General features: G+C 40.9%; 1 protein-coding gene across 2 annotated transcripts in view; it reads left to right on the top strand.

Annotated features, from left to right (window-relative positions):
• LOC136856948 (uncharacterized) overlaps positions 1–14,113 on the top strand; it is a 674,709-nt gene that overhangs the window by 148,697 nt on the left and 511,899 nt on the right. Inside the window, exon 1 of one of the 2 annotated variants that reach the window (XM_067135238.2) lies at positions 12,908–13,282. The exons of the other annotated variant lie outside the window; for it this stretch is intronic. The gene's annotated coding sequence lies outside the window, so the exon portion shown is untranslated. Of the gene's footprint in view, positions 1–12,907; positions 13,283–14,113 lie in introns of those variants that run through there. 2 annotated transcript variants of the gene reach the window in all.

Here is a 14,113-nt window from a genome sequence, read left to right as displayed (position 1 = left end):
TTCAATCTCTCCTTACTTTTGCAACCATTTCTCACTCTATATCTTTGTAACCTGCGCCTCCTTCTTATTTATCTTATTTCTCTGTATAATATAGTGGCTTTTTACCCTTCCTTATTATCTTTAAACGTACAGACTTGTTTTAACACTCCTCAACAATTGCTTCAAACCCATTCCATAGGCTGTTAACATTCTTATCTAACGATCATAATATACTTTTCAAACCCCCTCATGCCTGTCTTTTCAATTACTGGGTACTACTTAATAGTTCCACTTTTACAACCTATCCCGTTTAACTTCGACTGGAGCTCATCTGGTTTTATCAGCATCACGGCTAGAATACTATTCCCTCTAGCTGATTCCATCACTTTGTGATTCAGCTGTTCTTCCTAGATTATCCTGTTGAGTAATGCTTACACAAGACAGCAAGAAATAATTTCTATGAATCGGGAAACACAGCCTTTTATAGCTAACTTGGTACAGAAAATTTACCGATTCAATTGTTGATCAGTTTTACTGTCACTTATCAGTTTTCGTAACTAAATGACTGATTGACTGTTGTTTTATACATCCAAACTCATACCAAGTAATTGCTGGAAAAGGAACCTTCGCAGACTAACATTCAAGTATATCTTAATTTCGCGCGGCTATTGCTCGCCTAGTGCAGCCCTTGTAAGACAGACCCTCTGGCAAGGGTTTGTGTAGTGGAGGATTGTGTTGTGTATAAATTACAGGAATATTTGGGACAGCACAAACACGCAGTTCACGATCCAAGCGAATAAACCATTTAAGATTAAAATCTCTCGACCCGTTCGGGAATCGAACCCGAGATGGTGAAAACCAAGATGCTGACCACTAACAAAGGACTGTTTAGGTTGTAGCAGACCGATTGCAACAAAATTTTGGTATGATTGTCAATTAAGACGCCTTATGCTTAATGTCAATGATCGTTCTGTGCAACAGAGGCCTAATACATAGCCTGCATGCATAAAAAGTAATAATTTGCTGTTGCAGTTTGAAATATCGGGCGAGTTGGCCGTGCGGTCAGGGGCGCGCGGCTGTGAGCTTCCATCCTGGAGATAGTAGGTTCGAATCCCACTGTCGGCAATCCTGAAGATGGTTTTCCGTGGTTTCCCATTTTCACACCAGGCAAATGCTGGGGCTGTACCTTAATTACGGCCCCGGCCGCTTCCTTCCTTTTTTGCTAGTTGCTTTACGTCCCACCGACACAGATAGGTCTTATGGCGACGATGGGACAGGGAAGGGCTAGGAGTGGGAAGGAAGCGGCCGTGGCCTTAATTAAGGTACAGCCCCAGCATTTTCCTGGTGTGAAACCGCTTCCTTCCAACTCCTAGGCCTTTCCCATCACATCGTTGCCAGTGTCGGTGCGACGTAAAGCCACTAGCAAAAAGAAAAAAAAGCAGTTTAAAAATAGAATGGGATGTATTGAAGGCATCGATTGCAATGAAGACATCAGAACATCGCTGCAGTCCTGCTATTGTTACATAGGCTATCTACAGCATGACAAAATCAGTGATTGTGAACAGGAATCGGCAGTTACCTCGTTTGTGCTGGTCATATATTTCAATAGCATCCGACAATCTTTCGGAGGTTGCTGAGGGATACCTTCTGAGTGTATTGGTATTGCAAAGCCTTCTGTTTCCATTGTGAATTTGTCTGCTCTGTAGTAGGAACCTGAGGTGATGCGGTATCTGGAGCACTATGACTGAGCAGTGTTCTTGTCAGCGGCTACTACTCCACTGTGCGTTGGCGAACTTTCCTTTTTCTTGTAGAAGAATATCTCAGCGTTGCAACCTTGAGATGTGTAATTTTATTATTATTATTATTATTATTATTATTATTATTATTATTATTATTATTATTATTATTATTATTATTATCTCTTCTCGTGTCTTGAACTCTTGGCAATACTGCTGCATCTACAGTACTTCAGGGATATATTTAATACCGTATTCAAGAGACAAGTAGAGCGTTCACAGGGACAACAGGTGACAGCCTATTAGGACAGCCATTAGAATCCCACGATCTCATGAGAATGTGTGCTAAGTGAAAGTACGGTGCATTAATTTCACACTATCATGTAGCCATACCTACGTGATGTCACTAAATAGGAAGTATGATTCATAACAAGTTTGAAACCCTAATTTCATGTTAGTAATAACTAAAAGTTATGAAATAAGCTGTAATCTTCTTCGTACACCCCATTTCTGCTCGTTGGTTTTAAGATGGCATAATCATAAAATGTTTCATCTTTATTTGTCTGTATTTACCGTTACTATATCCTTAATTTACCAATAAAAATAATAACAATAATAATAATAAAATTCAGTGGTGATTTGTGAGCCCTATCACGAAATGGTTCATTTAGGACAGCACTGAAAAGCTTTAGCTTATATATTAAAATTAGAAAGATACCCGTAGGTCCGCCTCTGTGGTGTAGTGGTTAGCGTGATTAGCTGCCACCCCCGGAGGCCCGGGTTCGATTCCCGGCTCTGCCACGAAATTTGAAAAGTGGTATGAGGGCTGGAACGGGGTCCACTCAGCCTCGGGAGGTCAACTGAGTAGAGGTGGGTTCGATTCCCACCTCAGCCATTCTGGAAGTGGTTTTCCGTGGTTTCCCACTTCTCCTTCAGGCGAATGCCGGGATGGTACCTAACATAAGGCTACGGCCGCTTCCTTCCCTCTTCCTTGCCTATCCCTTCCAATCTTCCCATCCCTCCACAAGGCCCCTGTTCAGCATAGCAGGTGAGGCCGCCTGGGCGAGGTACTGGTCATTCTCCCCAGTTGTATCCAGGACACTGCCCTTGAGGCGGTAGAGGTTGAATCCCTCGCTGTGTCCGAGGGAAAAGCCGACGCTGGAGGGTAAACAGATGATGATGATGAAGATACCCGTTCTTCGTTTGGGCTTTAAAATGAAAGTTATTATTCAAAGTTATGCATTTTGGAGAGTCCACTGTCAGCTGAGCCTGCACAATACGTCTTCAGTTCGTACGTCAAACGGTTTTGGGGGTATTATTTTTTATTTTATAATCTACCGCTCACTTGAACCCCGTACGAAAGAATTTTAATGTTTTAAACTATACCCGATGTAACATCTAGGACGTAAAAGCGACCAGCCTGTGAAATTTTGATTTTGTACGTCGAACAGTAATGGAGGAATGAATACTATTTTTACAAGGTAAATGTTTGAAATATTTATTAACATCTAGGATATAGAAGACAACCCTTCATTAAAAAAAGTTATGCTCGTGCCTGAAACGGTTCCGGAAGAATGGACATTGTGTTTTTGAGAGTCAACTAGCATCTAAACCTCTTAGGGGAGAAAGGTTTTGAAGTATACACGTATTTTACAACTTTGTACGCCAAACGGGTTTGGAGAGATGAATAATTTAGTATACGGAGCTAACCTCATTTGACACTTTAGCGATGGAACGTTTAAAAATATTTTCCATTTCACACCTAGGATTTTAAAGGTATACCGCTATTTGGAATTTTGTCTTCGTACATTAAACCGTTTCGGAGGAAGGAATTAATATATTTATTTTAGGATCTTAACCCCCATTTAACACTCTGAGGGGTAAAATTTGTTTCAAACCTTCTGTTATTTGACACCCAAGATACCATTCGACATTTTTAACATCCTTCTTTTTGTGATATGAGTATCTGCATACAAAGAATTAAACTCATTTTTCAATTCATTTACCCACCCTTAATTGGATTTTCTGAAAACAAGGAATGTGTGTTTCTTTTTTAAAAGAAAATTCAAAACACATTTTTCATGTCTGACACATCTTCAGTTTTTGAGATATAATTCTCCTCATAAAAATATTCAACCCCTTTTCAGTCCTTATTAAACCCCCTTTAAGTGGACTTTACGAAAACAAAAAATACGTGTTACTTTATTTTTAAAGAAAATTCCAAATACCAATTTTCACGTCTGTAAGGACTTCAGATTTTGAGATACCAGTATCCTAATAAAAATAATTCAACCCCTCTTTCAGTCTTTTTTACCCCCACCCTCAAATGATTTCTCCGAAAACAGAAAAGTATGTGTTACTTTATAATTAAAAGATTAAAAATACCAATTTTAACGTATGTAACATGTTTCGTTTTTTAGATATACTCATTTTTAAAAAATCACCACCTTTGTCAGTCCTGTTCACCCCACCGTTAAGTAGGCTTTCCAAAAACAGAAACAAAATACGTGTATCTTTATTTTAAAAGGAGATTACAAATAAAACATTTCATGACTGTAAACATCTTCAGTTTTTGAGATATAAGTATTCTCAAAAAAAGTATTTGATCCCTTTCGCACCCTTTTCACCCCTTAAGAGAATTTTTCCGAAACAAATGCGCGTTTCCTTATTTTTAAATGTGATTCCAAATACCAATTTTCACGTCTGTAATGTCTTCAGATTCTGAGATACCAGTATCCTAAGAAAAATAATTCAACCAATCTTTCAGTTCTTTTACCCCTCCCCCAAGTGATTTTTCCGAAAACAGAAAATATGCGTGACTTTATATTTGAAAGAGATTAACAATACCAATTTTCACGTCTTTAACTTCGTTTATGAGATATACCCATTTTAAAAAAGGTTTTCCAAAAACGAAAAAAACACGTGTTTATTTTTAAATGAGATTCCAAATGAAATTCTCATTACTGTAATAACTTCAGTTTTTGAGATATAAGTATCCTCAGAAAGTTATTCAACCAGTTTCTCGCCTTTTATCACCCTCTTGAGAGGATTTTTAGGAAAACAAAAAATATACGTGTTTCCTTATTTTTAAAGGAGATTCCAAATACCAATTTTCAAGTCTGTAACATCTTCAGTATTTGATGTATAAGTATCCACATAAAAAGGATTCAACTAAGTTCACTTCTCTTTCCCCCACCCCACTGAAGTGTTTTTTTCCGGAAACAATAAAATACGTGTTACTTTTATTTTTAGAATGTTAAAAATACCAATTGTCACGTCTGTAAAATGTTCAGTTTTTTATATATATACTGCATATATGCTCATTTCAAATATTTACCCCCTTTAAGACTTCCCTTTAGTGGATTTTCTGAAAACAATTTATGCGTATGCCTTTACTTTTACAGGAGATTCCAAATACCAATTTTCACGTCTGTAACATATTACGCTTTTGAGATGGACTCATTTTAAAAATTCACCCCCTTTGTCACTCCTGTTCTTCACCCCTTCAGTAGATTTTCCAAAAACGAAAAATACGTTTTTCTTCATTTTTAAAGAGATTCCAAATACCAATTTTAATTACTTTAACATCTTCCGTTTTTGAGATATAAGTATCCACATAAAAGGTATAAAACCCCTTTTTCACCTTTTTTCACGCCTTAACAGGATTTTGCAAAACCAAAAAATACATGTTTATTCTTAAAGGAGATTCCAAAGACCAATTTTCAGGTGTTTAAACTGTTCAGTTTTCGAGATGGAGATACACTCATTTTTATAATTCACACCAGTTTTCACCCCCTTAGCGGCGGAATATCCAAAAATCCTCCCTTAGCGAGTACCTACATTGTAATATGAATATATTCCCAAAATTTCATTTCTTTATGTCCAGTAGTTTTGGCTCGGCGTTGATGAATCAGTCAGTCAGTCAGTCAGTCAGGAAAAGTTATTTTATATATATTATTGTATAAACGTCAAGCAAGTTTCATTCTTTTCCAGTTTTTTTAGATAAAACTCAGGACATAAGTAAAGTCGATCACGTATGTGCGGTGATTCGATATGTTAATAGAACCAGGGAAGTCGATAAATATTTGCGAATATTTTATTGGGTTCTATGGTACTTCCGTGGTTCAGGAGGCAGCGCGCCTGCCTCTCACTACTGGGTTTCGTGGTTCAAATCCTGGTCGCTCAATCTGAGATTTGCACTGGACAAAGCAGAGGCGGGACAGATTTTTCTCATGGTACTCCGGTTTTCCCTATTATCTTTCATTCCAGTAACACTCTCCTATATCATCTCATTTCATCTGCCAGCCATTAATCATTTCTATTTACAGTTGGATTTACGTCACAAAGATCATTAATCATTGCCCCAGAGAAGTGTAATAGTCTTCTGCGATCGGCATAATTCCTATTCTCGCCGCTAGATGGGAGCTTCATCTATTTCATTCCTGACCCGATCGAATGACTGCAAACAGGCTATGGATTTTCATTTTTCATTATTGGATTCTATGAAATAAGCCAGAAAAATGGAGATTCGTTCGAAAAGGGAATTGATAGGATACTAGAAAACAACGAATTGGATCCTACCAAGTGTCAGGGCGAAGGGTATAATGCTGCAGCTAACAGGAGTGAAAAATACCATAGTCTATCAAGCATGTATCAAAGGTAGTGTCAAAAGCTGATTATGTACACTACGCGAATAATAATTATAATTTAGTTCTGAATGATTCCCTTAGTGACATTAAAGTCATAGAGGACTTTATACGACTATAGAACAAGTTAACTACGGTGGAAGATTGTGTTTTACAATTTGTTTTACGTCGTATTGGCACAGATAAGTCTTATGGCGACGGTGGGATTGGAAAGGGCTAGGAATGGGAAGAAAGTGGCTGTGGCCTTAATTAGGGTACAGACCCATCATTTACCTGGTGTGAGAATGGGAAACGAGGGCTGCCGACAGTGGGGTTCGAACCCACTATCTCCCGAATGCGCAATCCTAACCGCACGGCCACCTTGCTCGGTCGTGAAAGAAATGTTACTGTGTCTTGGATAATGGGACTTTAGAATATAAGTCTAGTTTCGAAAAAATATACAGTTCTTATAGTATGTATTTATACTTGTATTCTGTTGTAAAATATTACAGTAGACCAATATTGTTTCAAAATTATTTATACGGAAAGTCCAATAAACCACTAACGATTTTACCATTGTTAAAACAAGTCCGAAATACACAGTTCAAAAAATTAGGGGAGTATGTTTTTGAACGTATGCAATGCTCCACAAAACAATACCTCACACCCAGGTATATTACCAACCAAACCTTTATCCTTTACCGTTGAAGTATACAAAATAACATCGATGGATTCGCGTTCATTTTTGGATTACAAACGGTAATGTTCAAATAGGGGCGGAAACAAAGTGATGACAGTCCTCCAGGGTGGATTTTTATCACAGTTGGAGGGCTTCAGTATGGTGTATGTCCTCCACGAGCATTTATCACAGCTTGGCACGTACGTGGCATGCTCCGTATAAGTCGACAGAGGTCACGTTGTGGTATCAGGTCCCATTCTTCAATGAGAGCCTGTTCGAGGTCTTGGAGAGTCTATGGTGGAACAGGACTCCCACGAACACTTCTGTCAAGCCTATCCCACACATGCTCGATGGGATTAAGGTCGGGACTCGCTGCTGGCCATTCCATCTCTTGAATGTCCAGTTCTCGCAAGACAGCTCTGGAGATGTGCGCTGCACGAGCCCTGGCATTGTCGTGCATGAGTACGAATTCAGGGCCAACACCATATGCACCAACCAAAACATGTTGTAGCAGTATCTGTTCGATGTACCCCGCAGTGGTAAGATTACCACGGACGACGACATGATCCGTACGGCCATCAATATTGATGCCACTCCACACCATCACAGACCCTTGTACGAATCGGTCGCCTTCCTGGACAACATTTGGTATATACTGTTCACCACGGCGTCTCCATACACGTTGACGTCCATCACGGTGTGTCAGGGGAAATCTGGACTCGTCTGTGAACAACACAGTTTCCATTGGCCAAGTTGCCAGTTGACGTGGGTACGGGAAACAAAAGGCGAGCTGCGCGATGTTGCTGCGTTAAACGGGGCACTCGAAGAGGACGTCTGGGTCGTAAGGACACTTCTCTTAACATGTTCCTTACTGTCTGGTCAGACACCGTGACTCCAGTGGCTCTCCTGAGGTCTTGCTGCAGTTCACTGGCAGTTGCTGAACCACGCCGCAACGTACAGATGCTCAGATATCGGTCATCTTGCGGCGTTGTCATGCGTCCACGACCTTGTCCGACACTCCTTGTGAACTGGCCTGTCTCATTGTAGCGATTCCACAAGCGGTGAATAACTGACGGAGATTCATTGAGATCCACAGCAAGTCCATCCTCCCGGATCAAAGTGACGGCCCTTGCGACTTGAACCTCGTTAAGATGTCTCATTGGATGTGCTGGTTGACGTACAACGTGCTCAAATGACCGCAGTGGTCTGTGTACCTCACAACGACACACGGACGCACCGCTATTCACTTTGTTTTGAGGGGTCACATGACAGTTGAATGTATGGCTACGCCTACATATGGAGTATAACTTCGATTTGACATACCCTGAGTAGCTAAGGTCTCAAGGTATGCTGTACGACCATTGGAACACCATCTACCACATACCAGACGTTACAAAACATGTTCCGTAATATTTTTGAACTGTGCAATTTTATAAGAGTTAAAACAGCAATTTTCGAGTACTTTTTTGAAAGAAAGCCAAAGAAGCCTTAAATTCCTGGACAATATACCTTGTTTTCAAAACAGCACGGTGACGGCGTGTTGTGAAGCCCCTTGACGAATTGGTAGTTGATGAATTAGAACAGAAAACAGAAGAAAGGTTTCAAATACCGTGTTTTGTTTGAACGCTTGTCTGGCCATCATAATTCAGCAGCTTAAAGTGCACTTTGTAAGCATGAATAGGATATAAGCTGATTTATCCTGGCTCCAGCCTTCAAATCCTAGCACCTTTAACTGAAAGGGAAATGATTTTTAAAAAAAGCCAATACGCTTTGTGAATATTATGGTGCAGACATATCTCCTACTTCTCCACAATGATGAAAGAGATTCGTTAACTGTCAATAAAAAAGAACTGGGCGAATTATTAACTGTAGAAAAGGAGTATGGCTTTTACTAGAACAAATAATAACTTGCTTACATAGTGCAATGTCGCAGATGAGACTGAGTGAGAAAGCAGGAATTCTGACATCAAGAACATAACCAGCCGGGCTGAGTGGCTCAGACGGTTAAGGCGCTGGCCTTCTGACCCCAACTTGGCACGTTCGATCCTGGCTCAGTCCGGTGGTATTTGAAAGTGCTCAAATACGTCAGCCTCGTGTCGGTAGATTTACTGGCACGTAAAAGAACTCCTGCGGGACTAAATTCCGGCACCTCGGCGTCTCCAAAAACCCTAAAAGAGTAGTTAGTGGGACGAAAAAACAAATAGTCTTATTATTATTATTATTATTAGAACATAACCAGTCGACAGCAGCGGCGATTGGGAATTAGGAGTTGAGGCAAAACAATGTACAGACATCAACAATAAGTACCCCGGTTTGTGGGATATGGCGAGATATACATTAAAACTAAAACAAAGCTACAAATGGCAAGTGTTTTAATGCTCTCTGCACGAATTTCGACAGAGAGGTAAAAGCTGACATTTTACTAACTTAAGAGCGGTAATAATAGTTTTCTTGTGATTTTGATTCAATACCACAGTATAAAACTTTCACCAAAGGAACATGTATTGCAAGTAAATAGAAGGGCGTGATTATACAGTTAAAAACTATTTAGTATTTGACTACACACTAAGGAGCTAACAGACACTAAAGAGACCGCCAGACTGACGAACGCGCGCGGCAGGCGAGTGAATCATACCTCAGTGTCCACGACCTTGAAAAAAAAAAAAAAAAAAAAAAAAAAGAAGATATCCCTGCTACCCTTCTTCACAAGACATGCAAAGTCTCCACTACTTGCTGTGGCGCTATACAAATCGGTCAGCCGCAACGAACGATATTTTGTGCGTATTTCCGCTAATGAAAATGAAAATCCACAGCCTGTTTCCAGTCATTCGACCGTGTCAGGAATGGAATGAATGAAGCCCCCATCTAGCGGCGAGGATAGGAATTTTGCCGGCTGCCGAAGCCTGTCGCACTCCTCTGGGGCAATGATTAATGAATGAAAGATGACCTGAAATGATATTGGAGAGCGTTGCTGGAATGAATGATGACAGGGAAAACCGGAGTACCCGGAGAAAAACCTGTCCGGCCTCCGCTTTGTCCAGCACAAATCTCACATGGAGTGACCGGGATTTGAACGACGGAACCCAGTGGTGAGAGGCCGGCGTGCTGCCACCTGAGCCACGGAGGCTCTTTTATATGAAAATCCACAGTCTGTTTCCAGCCATTCGACCGGGTCAGGAATGGAATGAATGAAGTCCCCACCTACCGGCGAGGATAGGAATTGTGCCTGCTGCCGAAGCCTGTTGCACTATTTCCGCTAATCATTTTGTTAATAATAAAATAAAATTAAATTAAATTAAAATAAAATAAAATTATATAAAATAAAATAAAATAAAATAAAATAAAATAAAGGAAATAATTGCAGGAGACGACACAACAGCGATCTGTACCAGCATATGGAGAGGATAACAGACACGATTCGGAAAAGGAGGATTCATTTTTATGGCCATATAGCTCGCATGAGCACACAGAGACAGACCAATAGGATATTTTCGAAGTTGGAAAAGACCTTCAAGAAATAGGAATCACACTCGAAGATATCCAGAAACGTGCTCCTCTCCAGAAAAAGGTCCAGGGATACAAGAGGTTCCAAGAAAGGCCAAAGTTGAAAACAGGCAAGATGTGGACTGATGAAAGAAAGGAGGCTCACAGAATGAGAATGCGTGAGTACTGGGGAAGAATTAAAGCTCAAGGATGCAAACGGTTGAAATAACGTGGTCCACCGCAGGCCGAAACGAAGAAATAAGAAGAAAGGAAATAATTGCCTGACGAGACAACAGGGCTTACACAAATTGCATTTTTAATAACCTCTATAACTCCTAGATTCAGCCGGCTAAAATGGAATAAAAATTTTATGTTTTTTCCACATAGGCCGCTATCGCCTGTTAACGCAGCTATTGAGAAAGTTAATAAGTTCAAATTCACCTCTGAAGTATGAGATGTGTAGTTACGGAAGATACACTGTGAACATAGCAGTACAGTTTTTGCTGTGGAAGGATATGTGAAGGGGGGCCTAAAACTTTCCTAGTCGCACCGACACAGATAGGTCTTATGGAGACGATGAGATAGGAAAGGGCTAAGGGTGGGAAGGAAGTGGCTGTGGCCTTAATTGAGGTACAGCCCCCGGCATTTGCCTGGTGTGTAAATGGAAAACCACGGGAAACCATCTACAGGGCCGCCGACACTGGGGTCCGAACCCAATATCTCCCGAATGCAAGCTCACAGCTGCGCGCCCCTAACCGCACCGCCATCTTGCTCGGCAGTTTCTTAGTTACGCTACTGGTTTGTCTCAACCAACTTTGTGCCATATCCAAACCTGGATGTTGGAGGCAAGGGGCCACTGATCAGGCATCCTGAACCGGAGTATACGTGTGGTAAGGCAGCTAGTTACTTTTCGCTCCTCCTTTAGCCAATAGATACCCAAGTGCGCAATGTCACTTTACTTCGGAAGTCTTACGGGATGTGGTGTTTCAACATGGCTAGGGCAATTGACATACCGGAAGTATGCGATACAAGAAATTAATTACGGTATTTACTTTCTTACTGTGAAATAACCGCACAGAACGCAGTTTAGAAATACAGGGAAAATACTTGAAATTATTCTTCTTCTTAATCTGTTTACACTTCATGGTCGGTTTTACCCTCGGACTCAGCAAGGAATCCCACATCTACCGCCTCAAGGGCAGTATCCTGGAGCTTCAGACTCTGGGTCGGGGGTTACAACTGGGGAGTATGACCAGTACCTCGCCCAGGCGGCCCTCACCTGCTATGCTGAACAGGAGGTCTTGTGGGGGGGATCCGAAGGATGGAAGGGATAGGCAAGGAAGAGGGAAGGAAGCAGCCGTGGCCTTAAGTTAGGCACCATACCGGCATTTGCCTGGAGGAGAAGTGGGAAACCACGGAAAACCACTTCCAGGATGGCTGAGGTGGGAATCGAACCCACCTCTACTCAGTTGACCTCCCGAGGCTGAGTGGACCCCGTTCCAGTCCTCGTACCATTTTTCAAATTTCGTGGCAGAGCCGGGAATCGTACCCGGGCCTCCGAGGGTGGCAGCTAATCACACTAACCACTACACCACAGAGGCGGATTGAAATTATTTAACTAGAAAAACATTTTTCATTGAAGGCATAATATGAATATTATTTAGGCCTAACATTATTTTGGTTCTCCCCCAAGTCAGAATCTTGGGCCGCGGCCCGTTTGGCCCACCCCTTTGGCCGGCCCTGAACGGAAATGTGATTATTCTTAACTCTTCCTACTTCGTACACTATCGCTACTCACTGTCTAATCTGAACGCATACGGTCAAAGCGACCTCCTTTCGTTAAACTGTAAATTCGTATTCACGAATTTACTTTCTTTTCAGCGAACTGGCTATGTTTGTGGATTTGAAAAAGGAGAAAAATACATTGAAATAGCTGCTTATTGCTCTGTAATAATCATCTCCTTTTGTTTTAACTGTTGAATGTTGTATTCCTAGCTTGTGAATGAGAGCACATTTTACAGGATAGGACAAGCCACTTTTCCTTTTATAATCATGTGTTTTCTTACACTAATTAAATTCTTTCTCACCCTGCCGTAAAAAACAATACTGTCTTCAACGAAAAGGGAAATTGTAAATGCACTGGGAGAAGATGACAAGGTATGAAGGAGTCTTTATTTTTAAAGAATAGAGCTCAAGCGGTATTCGCATATAGCCACACATATGCTTTGACATTACGTGAATTGTGTCCTCATTTCTTTTACCCGCATTTGACGTTCTTCAGGAGTTCAAGTCTTATTGGTACACACTATCCCACGTGACTGACGGCTGATCTCTGATTGGCTACGGCGGATAGTATCACGCTTGTCGGAACCAGGTGAGCTCCGCGGGGTTCAGTAGCGGCCGACTAGTCGTAGTGGAAGGAATGCGTTAATCGTGGTGGACAGCGTGTACAGTACCTATACAAAGAGTGTTTCCCCACCATCTTTGTTCCGTGTGTTTTATATGTGTGTGTTTGTTTGTGTGTCCATCCCCCTGTATTTTCCCCACTGCGGACAGCTACGAGACCAGAGGGTTGGTTATTGATCCCTTGTGTTTTTCATTCAAAGCCGGCTGCAACAAGCAACAGGAAAAGACTCGTGGTAGTGGTTTGCGAAATTTATGTAAATACACATATACACTGAATAGTGCCGTTATTTAAGGTTTTAAAAAGTGAAAAAAAAATTGAAACACATTTCTCTTGTGCCTTTGTTCCTGGATGGATATATCTCTCTTCAACCAAGGTAAAAAAATCACATACATTTTCACTTTGACATTAAATCTAATTCTCTGATGAAATGAGTTTGTTCCCTTTATATATAGCACAATAGGTATGCAGGGAAAATTTTGTTTTAGGACAAATATTTCATCCTCTTGAAGTAAAGAGAACATTTGCCTTCATTTTTAGGAGACCTTTTATTTATTTTTACTAGTTACGTAAAATATTTTTAAAAAATATCTGCCTCAAAGGCACACTTGGTTAGTCGATGACTCTGTGTCGGGAACATAGTGGGTTCGATCGCGGCTGAGGTCGGTGGTACTCGCGGCTGTTTAAATGCAACAGCTCATGTCACTGGATTCCAGAACGTTAAATATCTCTTATAGGACAAATTTCCCCACACCGCGACGTTTGTTTGCACCGTTATCAGTTAGAACGGACATACATACATACATACATACATACACACCGATTGAGTAGGCTGTGGTTTAGGTCTTTTAGCCATGAAATTGCATTCTGGAGATGATGGGTTCGAAGTTCGAACCCCACTGTGGATGACTTTGAGAATGGTTTTCCGTGGTTTCTCACTTTCACTGTAGGGAAATGCTGAGACTGTACCTTAATTAAAGCCTTGGTACTTCTTTCCCAGACCTAGTTCTTATCCCATCGTCGCCGTGCACCTATCTGAGTTAGTGAGACGTTGAAACCCTAGAAAAAGAAATCCTCATTATAGAATGTTACCCTTTTAGTCTGCAATGATCGGTGACTGAACTACAGTATAATCATGTTAGGCAAATACGTTAAACGTTAACATTAGCAAAAGTGATTCTTTAAAGTGTTCACTAAAATAAATAAT

Source organism: Anabrus simplex, chromosome 1, assembly GCF_040414725.1.
Source record: "Anabrus simplex isolate iqAnaSimp1 chromosome 1, ASM4041472v1, whole genome shotgun sequence".
NCBI classification, from domain to species: Eukaryota; Metazoa; Arthropoda; class Insecta; order Orthoptera; family Tettigoniidae; genus Anabrus; species Anabrus simplex.
This window is presented reverse-complemented; position numbering and strand designations above follow the sequence as displayed.